Consider the following 16,598-nt stretch of genomic DNA (forward strand, 5'->3'; position numbering starts at 1 on the left):
ATTAAGACAGCATGTAAATTCTCAGTATTCTTTTTTTAACCTACAAAGATATAATTTTTAATGCTTTCCTGTTTTTAAAACACTTAGAAAAGGTTTCTCTAAATGCTGCAAAGGCTCCAAGTAGGATCAAGTGATTTATTAGCAGATTAATCAAACTGCAGGTATAGCAACTAGTTTATAACTTAGACTGACAGGTTCATAACCCTTAAAATAATAATTTTCTCAGGCATAAAAGGCATTCCTTTTACAGTGCCCTCATTAAATTAAAGAATCCTAGTAAATATATTACTGTCTCCTATTCAGAAGGAGTGTGTCTTTTATATGGCTTTATAATTCACAGATCTTCATTTAAAATAGCTCTGTTCAAACGATATAAAGTCATGATTAAACTCAGAGTATGAAATCTGATACAGTAAGGGGAATATAAAGGATCATCTAAAATTCTTTGCAGCTCTTTTGAAGATAAAATTTGAAGGGGAGGGGTATTCTGGGTGCATAGCAGCTGCATGGAGGCTGATTAGTGGTAGTTTGTGGCTGGAGTGAACACAAGATGTCACCCTCACTGTGAGAGAGCTCCAACACACAAATGCCTTTAGTTAAAAAGGAAAGAGAATGAAGTATTGAGGTTACTTTTTTATTTTTTTAAGTTGTCCATCACATGTGTTCTGTCATTTACCTGTCCTGGTACCCAGTCTCACTGTAAAATTTTCTCCACCTTGCTGAGTATAAGAAAATTCTCTCATGCCATTTATCAGTTTTTTTAATTGCTTTTTAAAAGTGGGTTCTGAAGTTCAGAATCAGATTTTACTTCCTTGAGTAGTAGCCCTATATTTATTATACTGTTAATGAAAAAGAGGATGGAGAATGCCATATTTTTCCTGTTTTCCATGTTTTCTTCAGTAACATTAATTTTCATACATTTACCTGGAAGTTTTAAAGCTTATAGAAGGATGAAATGGTAACCATTGTGGAAAACTTTCAGATAATATAATGAGCTGAACTTTTACATTTCTTCCTTACATGTAAAACCTTTGTGCTTAAGACTAATACATTCTTTTTGTTACAGTTTCAAATTCCCTTTACCTTTATTCTAAACAATACAAAACTCTTCTTTTGAGGAAGAAAGGGTTTAAAATATTGAATTAAACAAAACATTGATTAAACAATGGTATTAGTTTTTTTCTGATATAATTAGATAAATATAAATCTTATAATTTAACTCCTTGAGTTCAGGCCTCTGAATTCAGTAATGCAGACAGCATGCTTGTGTTCATGCTGACATTTATGCTTTAAATGTTTGTTTCCTTGAAGACATCCCAGGGGTGGGACTTGTGAGGACAGACCTCAATGTCTTGTTGAGCTGTAGATGTTCCTGTTACCTTAAGTGGTTGTTCTAATTTTAGTTATGTCATCCACACAGTGGAAATATCTTCATTAATATGGTGAGGATAGCCATTCTTCACTCCCACTGTTTTTGTTTAGATTGCAAGGCCTTGAAGAAAGAACTATTTTAAGAAAGGTATTTTCATGGGACCTAAAGAGATAGAGTCTGTATTGCACAGAGAAGGCCTGTGTGTATCAGGGAGCTCTGGGCACTATTGTAATATTGATTAAACAAAATTATTCTTAACCACCAAAATTTAAAATACAATGTAAATATACAAGCGATAGTAAAATACTGTTTTGTTGCAAATTATACATCTAGTGAGAACAAATTCTCATTGACCCAGACAGAGTTGAAAAGTAAACAGGGAACAAAGGCCATGTCAAATAATGTGATCTCTCCAGCTGACTGTCCTTTTAGCCCATTATTGAACACCTTCAAGAAAATATCAAGAGTTCATTCTCACATTTCCTTGGAGTGGCTCACCCCTCTCTTGCTCAATATCATTATTATGCTCATACATCCATAGTTTTATGGTAGTCTTCTGCTCTGCATAATTCTGCATGTCCTTAAACCCAGTGTAAGTCACTTTTACTCCTAAGACCCTTTCAGACTGGAATTTAAAGGAGATTTAATATCCATGGGAATGAGAATGGTTGGTTCTTATCAACCGTTATGTAACATTGCTTTTTCTGATTGAAAGTCAGCAGAAGATTGGAGAGTCAGCACTCCAGAAGAGAATCTTTAAGTAGCTTGTATTACTGGGCTCCGAGCTTTTATGGTTCAGGCCTTCATAAACTGTGTCAAGCTGTGATAGTTATAATTATTGCACACGTTGGCTTAACCTGTATCGCGCAGTCATAATGCATTAGCCTTTCCAGCTTTCACTTGCCTGTCCTTTATTAACTGTGACATTTTCCCTTAAAGGTTCAGAGCAAGCATGACTTTATGATCAACCATAAGCTCTAACTAAACCGACTTTTTTCCCAAGGAAGACTGTTGTGGAAGAAACCAGGAGATGGCAGTCTTTCTTAAAGCATCATGGTTTAATCTGTTGGTGACTACGATTTCTGTTCTTGTGCCCCAGGATAGGTAAAAAAATTTAAAATGAGGTGAAGGAAGGTCCACATCTCTTGTCTTGTTGGCACAGGAAACCATTGCATGCTCTGGTGTCTTTCAGAGGCTTTTAATTCAGTTGTCAAATCATGAACTGTCATAAATCCTGGGGGAACTGTGGTTCATGTTGGCCTTAGTGCAGTTTTCTTACCTGGCTGTTTCAACATACATGAATTACAGTTCTCTGTTATCTGGTAACACTGAGGAGCCAACAGTGAGTAGCCAACCTCCCTGAAACTGTGTTCTTGATCTGAATGCAGGCCATTTCACAGAAAACCAGCTTTGAAACAAAACTCATTCATGTATGTTTAGTCAGAAAAAACAGATTCAGATCGGCCCAGAGACTGTATGACCTACTCTGTCTTGCTATTAACTTGTCCCTCAATTTATCTCTCAACATTCTTGGACAACACAGTGCCTCCTCAGGGGATCAAGATGGTTTTAAGTGGCTGTGGTGCCTTTGATCTCTGTTATGTAACGTGACAAAAGGCAGTGTCACATCTGTTTATAACCCAGTGGGATAACACTGTCCTGGTGTGTGATTGTCTGTTCTTATTGGAGAAATAATTACTTCATGGTAGTATTAGAAACCAGGTTATTTTGAGCTGTTGTCTGTAAGCATGAACAGAAACTTCTTAGCTTTCTATATATTTTTTCAGTAGAGTAAGCACCAGAAAGTGGCACAGGAGAGCACAAACGTGGCTTAAATTAAGTCTTTGTCTTTATTGACACAGTGCAACTCAAACAGAGCTTAGTAAAACCATGTTCTGTCTTCAATTATTTACTAGAACCTGTGATAGATTTAATTCTACAAACTAATAATCTTGTATCTCCTCAGTCATCATGGCCTTTGGACTCCCAAAGCAGGCTCTCAGCATTGTCCCTGCTTCCTTTGAACTGCAGTAAATTGCATGTGAATGGCAAATGTGTAAAGAGAAGTTATTATTCATAATCATATCAGGCTCATACATAGTTTCGACCAACACTTTCACTGGGGAAAATTCTTGCTTTGCACTTTAAAAATAGCTCAACTTCTCTTAAGCATCACATAACGTACTAATAGAAATATTAACAATAACAAAATGAATACATTCTTTTAGACAGTGTTAAATAGGGGGAACAGATATAGAAGTTAGCTAATGTTTATGGAGTATTCTAATTGCTACCTGAACTTGTTGCAGAACCAGCAAAACAATACATTGCTCCAAATGTCCAGCTATATTCTTAGTCATCATATTTGTCAATAGTATAAGAGAAAGGTTTTTTCAAGTTGGTGATAACAGACCTTCAGGTCATGTTTTTGTGTAAAGGTCCTCAACCTCTCTTCTGCAACTCACTTTGTTCACTTTGGTGCATGTTACTCAACATCTTGGCACTGTCTTTCTCAGCATCCATGCCTGTAGACATCCTGCAGATGACTGGTTCTCCCAGCAGAGAGCCCTATTTTTAATCTGGCATGCAGGAAGATGATCTGTTCACATCTAGAATGCAAATACCTGGAGCTGCCAGGATTATGCAGGTGAGAATTGTGTACATGGTGGAGTATCTGGATACAACGAAAGTGTAAAACTCTTTGGTGTGGCATAACTTGATGTATGAATGACACTGAGTTTATTTACCAAAGTTTGTTACTTTATCTGTGTCACAAAGTATCAGAAAGAATGTATGACATTTCAGTTGCTAGGCAGCATCATGCTACAGGCCTCTAAAAGCCATGTCAAACATTTAGCTTAATCATTTTCCAGAAATGTTTAAAAGCATAATATCTCATTAATAACTATCTAATCATTGAGTCATTCAAAGAGAGATGTTCCATCTTTACTTTCATAGTGGCAAAATACGGGTCATTTACTGGGTATGCAAGAGTATATCAGGTATTAGAATTACAGAGCCTTGTTGGAGGATATGCACAAATCAAAGAAGACCATGGTATACAGCCTAGTTTATACACTCCCCCATTCTCTGAGAACTTAAAACATTCTCATGTAAAGAAACAACATTAATAATATAATCAAATTATTTCTGTGTCTCTCTTTATCAGCTGTTGGGAGTATGGATTGAACAGGCTCTGAGCAGTCCTGTGCAGTTTGGGAAGACATGTTGGGTGTTTATGTGGGTTTGTAGGTTGTGAGTTTTACTTGGTTGAGTTGAAATGCTGTACTGCCCTAAAGTGTCACTCATACTGTTTGGATAGAGTTCAGTAACTATTATGCTTGCTTATCCCTGATAACTAAAAATCCTTGACTCAGGTCCAAGGCATGTAGGGAATCCTGGATACTCTTAGAGAGAGACAGGGTCTGGAGGGCTTTCCCATGTCCTTCTGCTGAGCCCTTGGCCTCTCAGGGATACGTTTTGGCAGTTCAGACTTAGGGTACACACAGATCAAGGACTCAGAATAGACATCCCCTTTGAAGACAGCATTTTCAGTATTCTACCTACATGATCTTGCAGTACTCTTGATTCTGGCTGATGTTGTACAGCTGTTTGTTGGTCACTATGAGGCTTTCTCCAGAGTGTGATTACATGGGATAAGAATTTCTATGCAAAAGTAAAGACATTTGTGTTGTGCCACAGAATTAGTGTTACTCATTTTTTGTTCTGACAGAAGATAAAGCATTGAAGAAGTCTGACACAGGAGGTGATGGGGAGAGACACTGGGAGAGATATCAAGTTGAGTTCCCTGGTCAGCCTGGCTTTAGTGCAGAATATTTAGTGAGGAAGTTAAACCTCACCTCCACCGTGCACTTCTACAAATTTACACCTTCTGCAACTTTACACCTTCTAGAAATTTAACTATCTTTGAGAAGAATAAACTAACTAATCGTAAATACCTTTTAATTACATAATTTCCAACATCATATAATCTTTCTATTAAACAGCACAGCTTTAGCAGAGACAGACCTGTGAGACAGCAGCTGTGGATCTGTTTATCTTTCCTTCATTATTATTGTGTGTTTTCATTGATTTTAAGTTTCATACTCAAAATCATCTAGTAGATTTATACACACAATTTTAAGTGTGAATGATTTAAAAGCTCCCAGTATCTCTACCTGACTTCTTTGATTTTGCTGTTTCATGTAGCAGTGAAGTGCAGAATGAAGAATTGATTCTGCTTTAAAATTCTGCCTCCCTCTTGTTATATTGCTCTTAATTGGAAAATGTTTATAATTTCAGCATGTAATTTTCTGCTATTCTCATACAGCCTTACTGGTACAAGCAGTACTCACGGTGCGTTTGAAAGATACACATTGATTAATGAAGAACAATCTAGTGAACTAATGTGAAGAACTGTAGAAAGATTAAGATTTTCCAGTGCTATTGGAATGGAAATAGACCCTTGAGTAAAATATTTTAGGAAAAAAATCCAGCAGGGTCCAATTTAAAGAGAATGTTCACTTACATTGATAAGCACAGGTTTCTGACTTTTTCTCTCTTTCAGAATTTCCCCTAAGTTATAAAATAAGAATAATTGCTTTAAGCAAATTTTTCTGATCATTTATTCTACTAGGATTTTCTGGAGTACATTTTCAGATCATGGATTATAGGTGCATTTCTCATTATCACTAATGAGAATTTCAATGCATGATATAATTTTACTGTGCTATTTTGTCTGACTTGTATTACACCTGTCAGTCTGCTTTCTCCTGCTATTTCATTAATATTTAATTATTAATATTTAAAGGTCAAACTTAGCCTTCAGTGATATTAAAATATATTATTCAGTTTCATCTGAACTTAGGAGACTATTTCTGGGACAGTTCTCAGTAGACAGGAAAAAAGGCAAATCACCATAACTTTGCTGCCTTTTTAATCCAGGTTTTTTCCTCTCTTTCCAAAAGAAGTTGAACAGTTTCTGTCTCAGAGGGGGAGGAGAGAGGTTTGTAAAGGAATGAAGTGTAATTCACAGTGCAGTCAATGGGATGAGGTGCTGCTCTTCTTTGTGCCTGGAGAGCCTTGCAATAAAGCGGTTGCAGAACTGAAAAGCTTCACAGGATAATGTTTGTCCAGTAGAGTTTCTCAGAGCACATCTCAACAATATGGCATCCTGGAATAAAAGGAAATGTTATGCTTTTAGTGCATTGGTGTGATAAAGGCAGTGCTCCAAACTGAGCAGCACTTTTCACACAGATGTACAAATAGCTGAACTGTGTTTCAAATGTGGGATTTTGCATTTTGAGCAAAAATCAATTATACCAGAAACTCCTTATCTGTTTAAATATTTGCAGCATCAGTATTGAAGGTTATAAGGCCAGGCTTGCAAAGGATTATGAGTACAGTGTGTAGATTCCATATAACAATGTTCCACTCAAGACCATTCTAATGGTAATATTTTTGTGTGACTGAATGGCCCTGAAAACACCAAAGATACTATATGGCCTTTATTTAACTTGCTCTGTTCCAGAACTTAGTCTGGTTCTGCTGAGAAGGTGGAAGAGGTCCTGCAAAGCATGGGATGGATATGCACAAAAAATCTCCATGGCATCAAAGCTGCTTGTCCTGTGAATTTCAGGGATTCTGCCATTTTTCAAGGTAAAATTTGGACTGTGAATATGGTGTGTGTGTGTAGATTGTTGCCTATATCCTACACTTGCAGAAGTCCTTGCAATATTTATTCATGTGCACACAAAATGGTCTCAGAAAAGACCTTGTAGATGAGAAGTCTTCTTGAGCTCAGCCACTGCTCCAAGAGCAAGTGGGGTATGTGACAGCAGACAGCTTAAATGAAGCATATTTGTCCTATCAACACTGGATATTGATGCAGTTGGACTTGGGCTAAGGCACACCAGGGATCCAGCTTTTCCAACTGTCTTCTTTCAGTACACATCAAGGGATTATGCAGATTTACACCAAAATTGTGTCCACACGATGTGGACACAGCAGTGGTTTGGACTGAGCTCAAGTTTGAGCAGATGTTGGTTATAAATAGACACACCTCTGGTGCTGGGAAGCTGTGCAACTTGACGCATTTTATTGTAGAAGACTGTCAAACAACGGGGAAACTATTTAGTCCAAATGTCAAATCTCTACCATGGATGTGAAGAAAAGCATAATTGTTCACTTCAGTGGAAATAAGATCAATCTCCAAGTGCTTAACAGTGAATAATCCTGAGCTTCTATCCTAAACCTGCCCTTGTAGTATTTCACCACTGCTGCCAGGCTGTATTTTAATTTTTTTGTTTTACCATGGATCTACATATTGTGCCATGTGAGAATATATTGGTCTTCTAATGTAAAGAGAACACAGTCTTTGAGCCTTTGAACTTGCCCACTAATGCCTGTCTTTAAGGTGGAACATTAAAGTGGACTTTATTTCTTTAGTCTGAAACTTTTTGTTTAATCTGAACATGTTAGAATGTAACTTTTCTTATCTGCAACATAAATTGATTATAGCTATTGCTATCAGACACAAAAGTAGAAATTATAAGTGTGTATGCCTTTAATTGGAGAAATTATCTTCAGCTATAGAGCTGTTTATCCAAATCTTAATGTTATTCTTATCAACCTAGAGCTATCTGCTTCTGAAGCTCTGATGCAAATTATAATTAATTTTGTGACTCTCCTCAGCTTAGTATCATTGTGCAGTGTGATTTTCTGACCTAGGCTGGTGCTAGATAATCAAATGCCCTTGCTGTATTTCCAAATGCCTCTTTTGAAACACAGAACAGCAATAAGAAAGTGCAGTTGCAGACACATTGAAGGAAATGTTAAAAGTGGGATATGATCAAGTAGATGATCTTTTATCACTTTTTGCATATTATCAAAGAATTAAAAATATTTTTAATAAGCTAAATAATTTTTCCTAAACTCAGTAATTTTATAATTCCTCTGGGAGGGTGTGTATGGGGAAAAAAACCCCAAACAACCTTCCTTTTTGCTGCCATAGAAACCAACCTTAACCAGAATGTTGCAAATAAAAAGAGCCCCCTCTGGCTTCATATTTGTGTTGATTATGTGAATATGCATTGCTTTTTAAAAAGAAAAAAATACAATTTCTTAAGCAAGTAGTCTGTTGATCCCTCCTTAGATTTGTCTGTATTTGCAGAAACATGCTTAAGAAGTGATTTTTGGCTTAGACCCTAAAGAGTCTGCAGAAGCAGCCTGAGCACCCCTACAGATTTTTACTGTACAGTCAGAAAGTTCCCACTGCATCTCAGCACAGGGCACAGCAGAGTGCATCTCTCCCCTTGCTGTGCCTTCATCCTTCATCTACCTGTCATGGACAGTGGGTGCTCATCATTTCCAGTATTTTTTGTAATAAATCAAACATTTTCTTAGAGTGGCACAGCTGACACAGCCACTTTCCTGTAGCTCAGTTCCGATATAAAAAGGAGTGATTCAGGCTTTCCATAGGAAGGAGCTGGTTGGTGCTTTGATTGATGAGTGTCCATCTTACAGCAGTGTTTGCATTGAAAAAAGAGTAAGTTTCATTGAAGTGCCACAAGCTAAAATCCTCACAATGAAGGCACTGAAATGACAAATGAAATGCTTCCTCTGTTGTCATGGAAGTTTGGGCACATATCAATTGCTTCTTGTAAAAAACCAAAGATTAACTGCTTCATATTTGCAAAAATAATCTAAAAAGTTGCAAAATTTTTTCAGTTCATTTTTGTTGAATCTACTTTTTTTAATCCCAAACTTTTTTTTTTTTAATGCTGAAATACCTTTTTTTCTCAGTGTGATTCTGCCCTACCTCTCTGTTTCTAGAGACAACTTCAAAATATGCCAGGTCTTTGGAGGCAAAACTCTGCAAACTACTAATGCAGCTATGAACTTAATTAGCAGCTGGTAGTATCTTTCCACTCATTGTGTATGTTGTCTGTATATCTCCTTTTAATGCGCTGCAAAGTTGCATGTTACACATAGAAACTCCAGTGCTCTGTTTGTCCTTGACACTGGGGAGATGGGACTGGGCTGGATTGGGAACACAACTGTGGGAAATGAAGGTCCATCTGCTCTGCTCAGTGCAGCTGTACTTTTCCAGCCTTTTATTTGGTTTCTACATTTTATTCCGGAGAGAATATATATTATGCCAACAGAGGTTGAAAGGCTTTATGCCACTCACTTTTATACTCACTTTTGCTGCTTCAGGAGGGACACCTATCCGACTGCTGCAACTCTCCAGAATAACCTGAAATGCTTATTTTAACATCTAAGAGTGAATCCAAGAGACAATTCTGGAGAGCATTCATATATACATTTTTTTTGTGGGCCATATGTAGTCCAGCTACACCATTGTAATGAAAAGACGTGTCAAAATCACACTTACAACCCTGTTGTTTGTCTGCTGTCAGTCATACAGCACTTCCACAAGGATAAACAAATAGGTGAAAGCAGCAGATCACAGCTTAGTTAGTTCTATATATTTGCACATATAATGGAAGGCAGTCAGCCTCCCAAGGCTGGGTAATGACAGTGGCTTATTGTCAGCAGGTACAAAATACTGTGTCTATTGCAAGAAATGTATAAATATATCCTGCAGTCCCAGCAGGATGAAACTAGCAACATTCTGTATGGAAATCTGCTGTTCATTTCTGTAGGGTCTTGGTGAGCCATCAAGGCTTTGCAAAGGTCGTGAGCTGAAGCTGGTTGTTCATGCTGCAGAAGAAAGTATTTCATGATAGTCTTGTCTTTTTTGCCATTGCTGGTTTCATTCCAGATGAAGCAGCATTTCTTCTCTGACTGGTCTTTGTGTTCTCACTTTGAAATTCATACTTCTACCTTCGAATGCACTGTAGATCAAAAAGTACCAACATAATGATTGCCTCTTCCTTCTCAACAAGGCTGCACTCAGAGTAGTACTCACTGGCTAGCATGACAAGAGACACCTCAGAATGATTTTTCACTGTTAGCACAGTGCCTGGGAGGTTTGCTCAGCCAATACCACAAAGAAAAACACTTCTTTCCACGTCTCTCTTTAGCATCGGACCCATTTGCTAAGTCACAGCTGTGCAAACACACTGACAGCCAGGGAGTTACACCGGGGAAACCGGGCACCTCCCGCGACCTCCACAGCCTCCCCCTCGATGGGAGTGTGCTACAAGAAAGAGCAGAGTGTAAGCTTTAGATCTCTCTGCCTTTCTACATTGCAAGACTGTTCTTTCACAGAAAAGCACGGTTGGGTTCAAAGAAAAATTAAATGAAGTCTCTGGGACTTTTCCAGGTGCTAATGGCTGGGGTGTGACATAGGATGTGGATGCCAGGATTGGTGTTTCTCAGGGAGAAGCAAAGTCAGGGATGACACAGAGGCAGAATGTGGGGGAGGTGTTATATCCATTTTATCTCTTTAGTGAATGCTTGTTTGACCCATGGGCTGGGAGTCTGTCAGGGCTAAGTGATACCTTCTGCATTCAGAAGTAACTTCAGGCAGACCCCCATGGCATGGGACTGTGGGGTTAGCAGCTGTGCCCACAGAATGACTAACAATTACTTTGGGGATGTAAGCTTGGGACAGGTAAAAATTAAATATAAGTTATGTTATATAAATTTATTCCCATTTCAAAATGATGCTTGTCTATATTAACAGTCTACTTTTTTTGTGGAGCAATGAAGTTCATGAAAACAGTTGCTTAGGCTGCAAAATCAAGTATTTTGAGGTTGAAAGTTGCCAGATTTATGGTTGTCCATGCAACATTAACCGTATGTCTAGTGTGTTCAATTCTAATATCCTGTTTTATTTTTCTACAGGGTACCTGCCTCATTCAGTGTACAAAAAGGGAAAGGAATCAGGGCAACTGAACTGGTCTTGACTAAATGCCTTGTGCCCAACTTTGTTCCTAATATTTCCCATTTCACTTGGTTTTTATTCAATTTATCAGCCATCTATTGTTAGTTTGGTGGCACCAGACTGTCCTTCCACCTGAAGACTTCAGGACCTTTTTAAATGATACAATACCTTTGCAAACCTTCTTAAAATCAAATTCTTCATTTTACAAAGGCAGTTAGATACAAAAAATTGAAATTATATACTTGGACCCACAGGCACCTAGACTCAACCCAGAAATGTAATCTAGATTTGTGGCCTCCTGACTTTCCATTTTAATAACAAATCCCTTGTCTTATGCATAGTTATTGATTTTCAATACAAATGGGAATCAGAAATCTATGGTCCCTTTTAATAGATCTGCAGTAAACTGCTGACATTATATTTTTTAAAATTTCAGGTAGGGTGTTTGAAGCAGGTAGAAGTAATCAATCAGAACCAGCTGTAGATGTGTCTATAAACTGCTAAGTGACAAAATCTGAAAGTGAAATCTCTTGATATATCCAGCCATATTAGTGAGAGAGGAGCCTTACATGGAAATGATTTTTCTTTTCACAGTAACACCATGGGAAATGACAAGTCAGAACTTTATCTAAACCCATATTTTCATCACAGTTCCATCTCTGCTTTTTTCTGCAGTGAATGCACATCCCATAAATCCTTAAGAATAAATTGTACTGTTAATCCCACCTACCAAATTTTGTGTGAGTCTGTGGAGGTGAAACTGAGATTGTGACTTCATTCTACCCCAGCAGGCAGCACAGCTGGTTAGGGTGGGGCTGGGAAGGCTCTAAATAATAGGAATGCCAGAAGAGCAGAAGGAAACAGGTTGACAATTCTATATGGGATTGTTCATGGTGACAGGCCAGTCACTGTGCTAAGCAAGGTGTATTTTTCCTGAAATGTTTCATTAAAGGCATAAACTGCCAAATTTTTGGCCCAGTTGAAAAAGCTTTAAGGTTGAAAATAAATGCATTTAATCCTCAAAAAATACATTATATAAATACATATAAAAATCTGATAGCACCAAAAAAAGTCTGGCTCTGGGGTGCTGTTAAGACCTTGGATTGTGTTCTTTGCTCAAGAAAAGCTGGTGTTTTCTGAGGAACAGAGAGAGAAAAGAACAATAGTAGAAGTTGTTCTGGCTGTAATGGAGGCTTGTTTACAGAGTGAAGGATATGTTTATATGCCTCTGTGAAATAAGGCTGCCAAAATTCCTGCCAAAGCATAACCACCAAAAATAAGCATGCTGTGTCTTTGGTATTTTCTAAGCCAATTTCTTTACTTAGCATGAAGTCTGCAAGGGGATATCCATTAACATGAAAACCTACTGTGTAATTTAAGAAATAATATTTGTCCTAATCCTTTTTTCCTTCTGTCTCCTCTCCCTCCCCCTTCCTGTCTCATCCCTGCTGCAGAATGCTGTAGTTCTACTGAATGCCGATGAGTCCACACCAAGCCCAAGCCCTGCCACTCACTATTGACCAGCTAAGTTGGCACCATATCAGCATTTAATACTTCTGACAGGGAGGTGATCAATGGAGAAGGCTAGTCATGATATTGAATTTTCTACAGAAAATGGGACTTTGTTTCATTTTAGTTTGTTTTTTAATATAGTTATTCAAGTCCTACCTGATTATATTCCCTCCTCACCATGGCAAAGTCTTCTTGTGTTCAATCATCTCAATCTGTTTTCTGAAGATGCACATGCAGAGAGAAGCCAAGACCTTCTTTCAGCATGCAGTGAGAGAGATTTATTGCTCATATTTCCTACTATTTCTGTCCACCTGCATGCTTTAGTTGAAATGCTTCTTGATCCAAAAAAGTTTGTAGGTGATACTAGCAGATTCAGAAGGAAACCAAGGCAGAGAAATACCAGAATGGAAGGTGGCATTTTCTAATTCAATATTTGTGCTGAGACATATATACACTGTATTTAAGTAAGATCAATCAGTACAGAATTGCTGTTGAGAAGATACTAAAGCTAAGAGGAAGAACAGAGATGCAGTGGGTGCTGTTAATCAGCAACTGAATACAAGTGTTTGCCTGTGGGTGAAGCAGGTCTTCAGTGAAAAATATGGATGTATTAGAGGGAAAAAAAAGGTGATCCATGGCTCTGAGAAACAAGTCCCAGAATTTAGGAGTTGTAAGTATAATCAATAATATGTAAGTGTTGGTATCTTTGAATTATGGAAGCTTTAAAATATATAAAATATGAGTTACAGTTTCTTTGTGCATTACCAAAGAGGCTGAACTCTTTCATGTACACTTTGGAAAGAGCAATGGCATCCATTTTTTCAGGTACTTCTGTCTAATAACAGTCCCTAGACAGTAGGAGCAGTCACACTAATGCACTACAATATAAAGTATATTTCAAAACCATTTCCCTGACTGCAGCTGTCAAACACAGCATATAATGTGTCCTGCCTAGTGGCATACACACATTTCTTAAATTAAATAATAGACATCTCACGATTTTATTGAACTACCTCACTGAAAGATATGTAGACAATTAACCAAAGTGGTAAATTCCATAATCCTAGAATGGTGGAAGGCAACTCAGGAAATAATCCAATCCAGCTGCTGAAATCCAATCCTCTACTCCTGAAAGCAGAGGCAGCTAAAGCAGATTGCTCAGGATCCCCTTCAGTCAGGTTTGGAATAGCTCCAAGGATGGACACTTTACAGCCTCTCTGGGAAATCTGTTCCAGAGTATGAGAGCCCTCTGAGTGAAAAAGCTTTCTCTTATTTATACATATGTTTGTATTTCAGTTTGTGGCCATTGCATCTTGTCTGATCATTGGGCACTGCTGAGAGGAGTCAGAGCCCATTTTCCTTCCTCTCCCATCAGGTATTATTATGTATTGCTGAGACCACCCTGGGCATTCCTTTCTCCAGCCTGAACAGCCTCAGCTCTCTCAGATTGTATTTGTATCTAAAAGCCTTTAGAGGTCTTTGTGATGCTTTGCTGAATCACCATATCACAGATTCAGAGCATCACATGTGCGTGTTTGGAGAATCCAGAGCTGGACACAGGACTCCAGAATTGTCTCACCAGGGCTGAGTAGAAGGGAACCATCACTATAAGTCACAAGTATGCTCTGCCCAAAGTGTGAAGTATTGCAATCCAGCCTGTCAAGATAACCCAAAATGTAATCCCCTGGTCTGGAAATGCAAGAGTGTGGCTTGTATCATTCTGTGCTTTTCCTTACTGGTAACTCTGGTGTGTGTTCCTGGGCAGCTGTAGGCATCTCTGAGCTTAGTAGCACATTTCATTATCAGAAATGTAGTTTTAGAATGAAATCCAAATAATTTATTACAGAAAGTTCACATTAGAGCAGATCTATGTGTGCTGCCTAATGGTGGAGTGCTGCACTGGTCTGTTCAAGAAAGTTGAATTATGCTGAATCAATTCTTATCAGAATGAGATGACAGTATCCACTCTATTCCCAAGTTTTATGATAATTTGTGTGAAGTTCCTCCAAATTAGAGAACAAACAGATAGTTGCTTAAGCAACCTGAATTTCTACCTGAGAGACAAACACTATAATCTGTATCTGTATCTGTTTATATTTTCCTGTTTCCCTGAGTTTCCTGGGTTTTCCTGGATTTTCCCTTTTCAAGTAAAGCTTAAATGGTGTGCATGACACTGTGATGCAAAATGCTTCAGTTCCTGCTGAATCAAAGCTACATTTAGCTCTGACTGAGGCTTATGAAAAACAGTGTTTACCTTGATCTTTATGCACTACTCACTGGCTGTGGCTGTTTTGCTTCCTGACAGATTTCTCGCTAGTCGTGTAAGAAATCTATGGCAAATGATTTGCAGGGCTTTCCTTCTAGGTCAGCAGTTTGCAAACACTCTTTCAAAAGTCAATTAAAATGTTCCATTTTCTCATTGGCATGAGGATAGTAAATGGAAGAATTTCAAGGCTTAATATGTCTCTCTAGCAGAAGTACTGCAGCTTGCACAGCTGTGAGCAGAGGCGCTTTATCAGAGATTAGTTTGTTCAGATTTCCTCCTGAAAATTGTTAACAAGGATTTGATTACTGTTGTGGGGGAGGAAGCTACAAAATAAAGGTGATTGCTGGCTATTTGCTGAAGGAATCAGTTAAAGTAATAGTATCAGTTAAAGGGAGTTGCTGCTGCTGCTTTGGAAGTCCCTATTTGCTTAATTGCAATCTTTTCCAATGGAGCATCAGGTAAAAATAGAATTCCAGTATGTCCTGCACTTCAAGTTGTTTATATCTTGTACAAGGTCTTATCTGCACTGTCTCTACAGGGGAGATCCAAAGTGGGAGAGAGGTGTCTGTGCCTCTCTGCTGGCAACCAAATATTTCTCTGCTGGGCAGTTCAGCACTTTGGAGAGGAAATGCTTCCTCTCTCCTCCCTGTCCCACAGCAGCTGTGGGACATCTTTCAGCTCACAGCCACGCTGTGTCCCTGGCAGGCCCTTCAGCTGAACTGCACATGTTTTCATCCCCTCATAGCATTGCTGTCAGAGCCATGGCTTCATCCAACAGTATTTATTGCTCTGCACAGCTAATTCAGGCTCAGTTAGTCACGCTGCCCTTCTGCACACAAACTGTGCTTTTGCTGAAGTTTTCATTGAATAGAAAATAAGAAGTAACTTCCTGCTTTTGTCTACCCCTCTCTGCAAGGTATGGGACTGCCTCCTGCTTATCCCATCTCTTTTCATGCAGATATCACTGATTTTCATATGGCTTTCCTCAGTTTTGATACGTTTCACCTCAGGTTGATTATGTTCAGCCTTCCACGGGTATCCCCTGGATTGTTTTCTTCATCAGAGGAATTGTCAAGCTCATCACTTCTTGCTGCTCTGTCTGAACTTTATAATTAGCTCTGCCCTAAGGGCTTGTGATCCTGAGGAGCTCTGTGTTGACCAAAGTGGGTTTGCTCGATAGGCTAAGTGCAAATTTTCTGAGTCTTTCCTGGTACTTACCCAGCCTAGCTTATCTCTGCATTGAGCTCCCTCATCTATAATTAATACATGTCAGAGATGAATCTCTGCGATGAAATTTTCTTATAAGTTCTTCCATGAAAATATTTATCAAGTTCTACTCACCTTGACCATAGCAGTGAATTTCTTTGTTCAATTATTCACAGTCCTGTGAAGGACTCAAAAGTTCAAATAGCATTTTAATCACAGAATGGGTGGGATATGCCATAGGCTTTGTACTTTGAGTCTGTCTTTAGAAGAATTAAAGCATTTTTTCTCACAGATGTGTTTTGAAGGCCTTATTTTAATTACTGGAAGAAGTAAGTCAATACTGCCTCAGAATTACTTCTAAATATGTGAAACTTTGGTGCAGGGATATT

The sequence above is a fragment of the Parus major genome, chromosome 7 (genome assembly GCF_001522545.3).
Source record: "Parus major isolate Abel chromosome 7, Parus_major1.1, whole genome shotgun sequence".
Classification (NCBI taxonomy): domain Eukaryota; kingdom Metazoa; phylum Chordata; class Aves; order Passeriformes; family Paridae; genus Parus; species Parus major.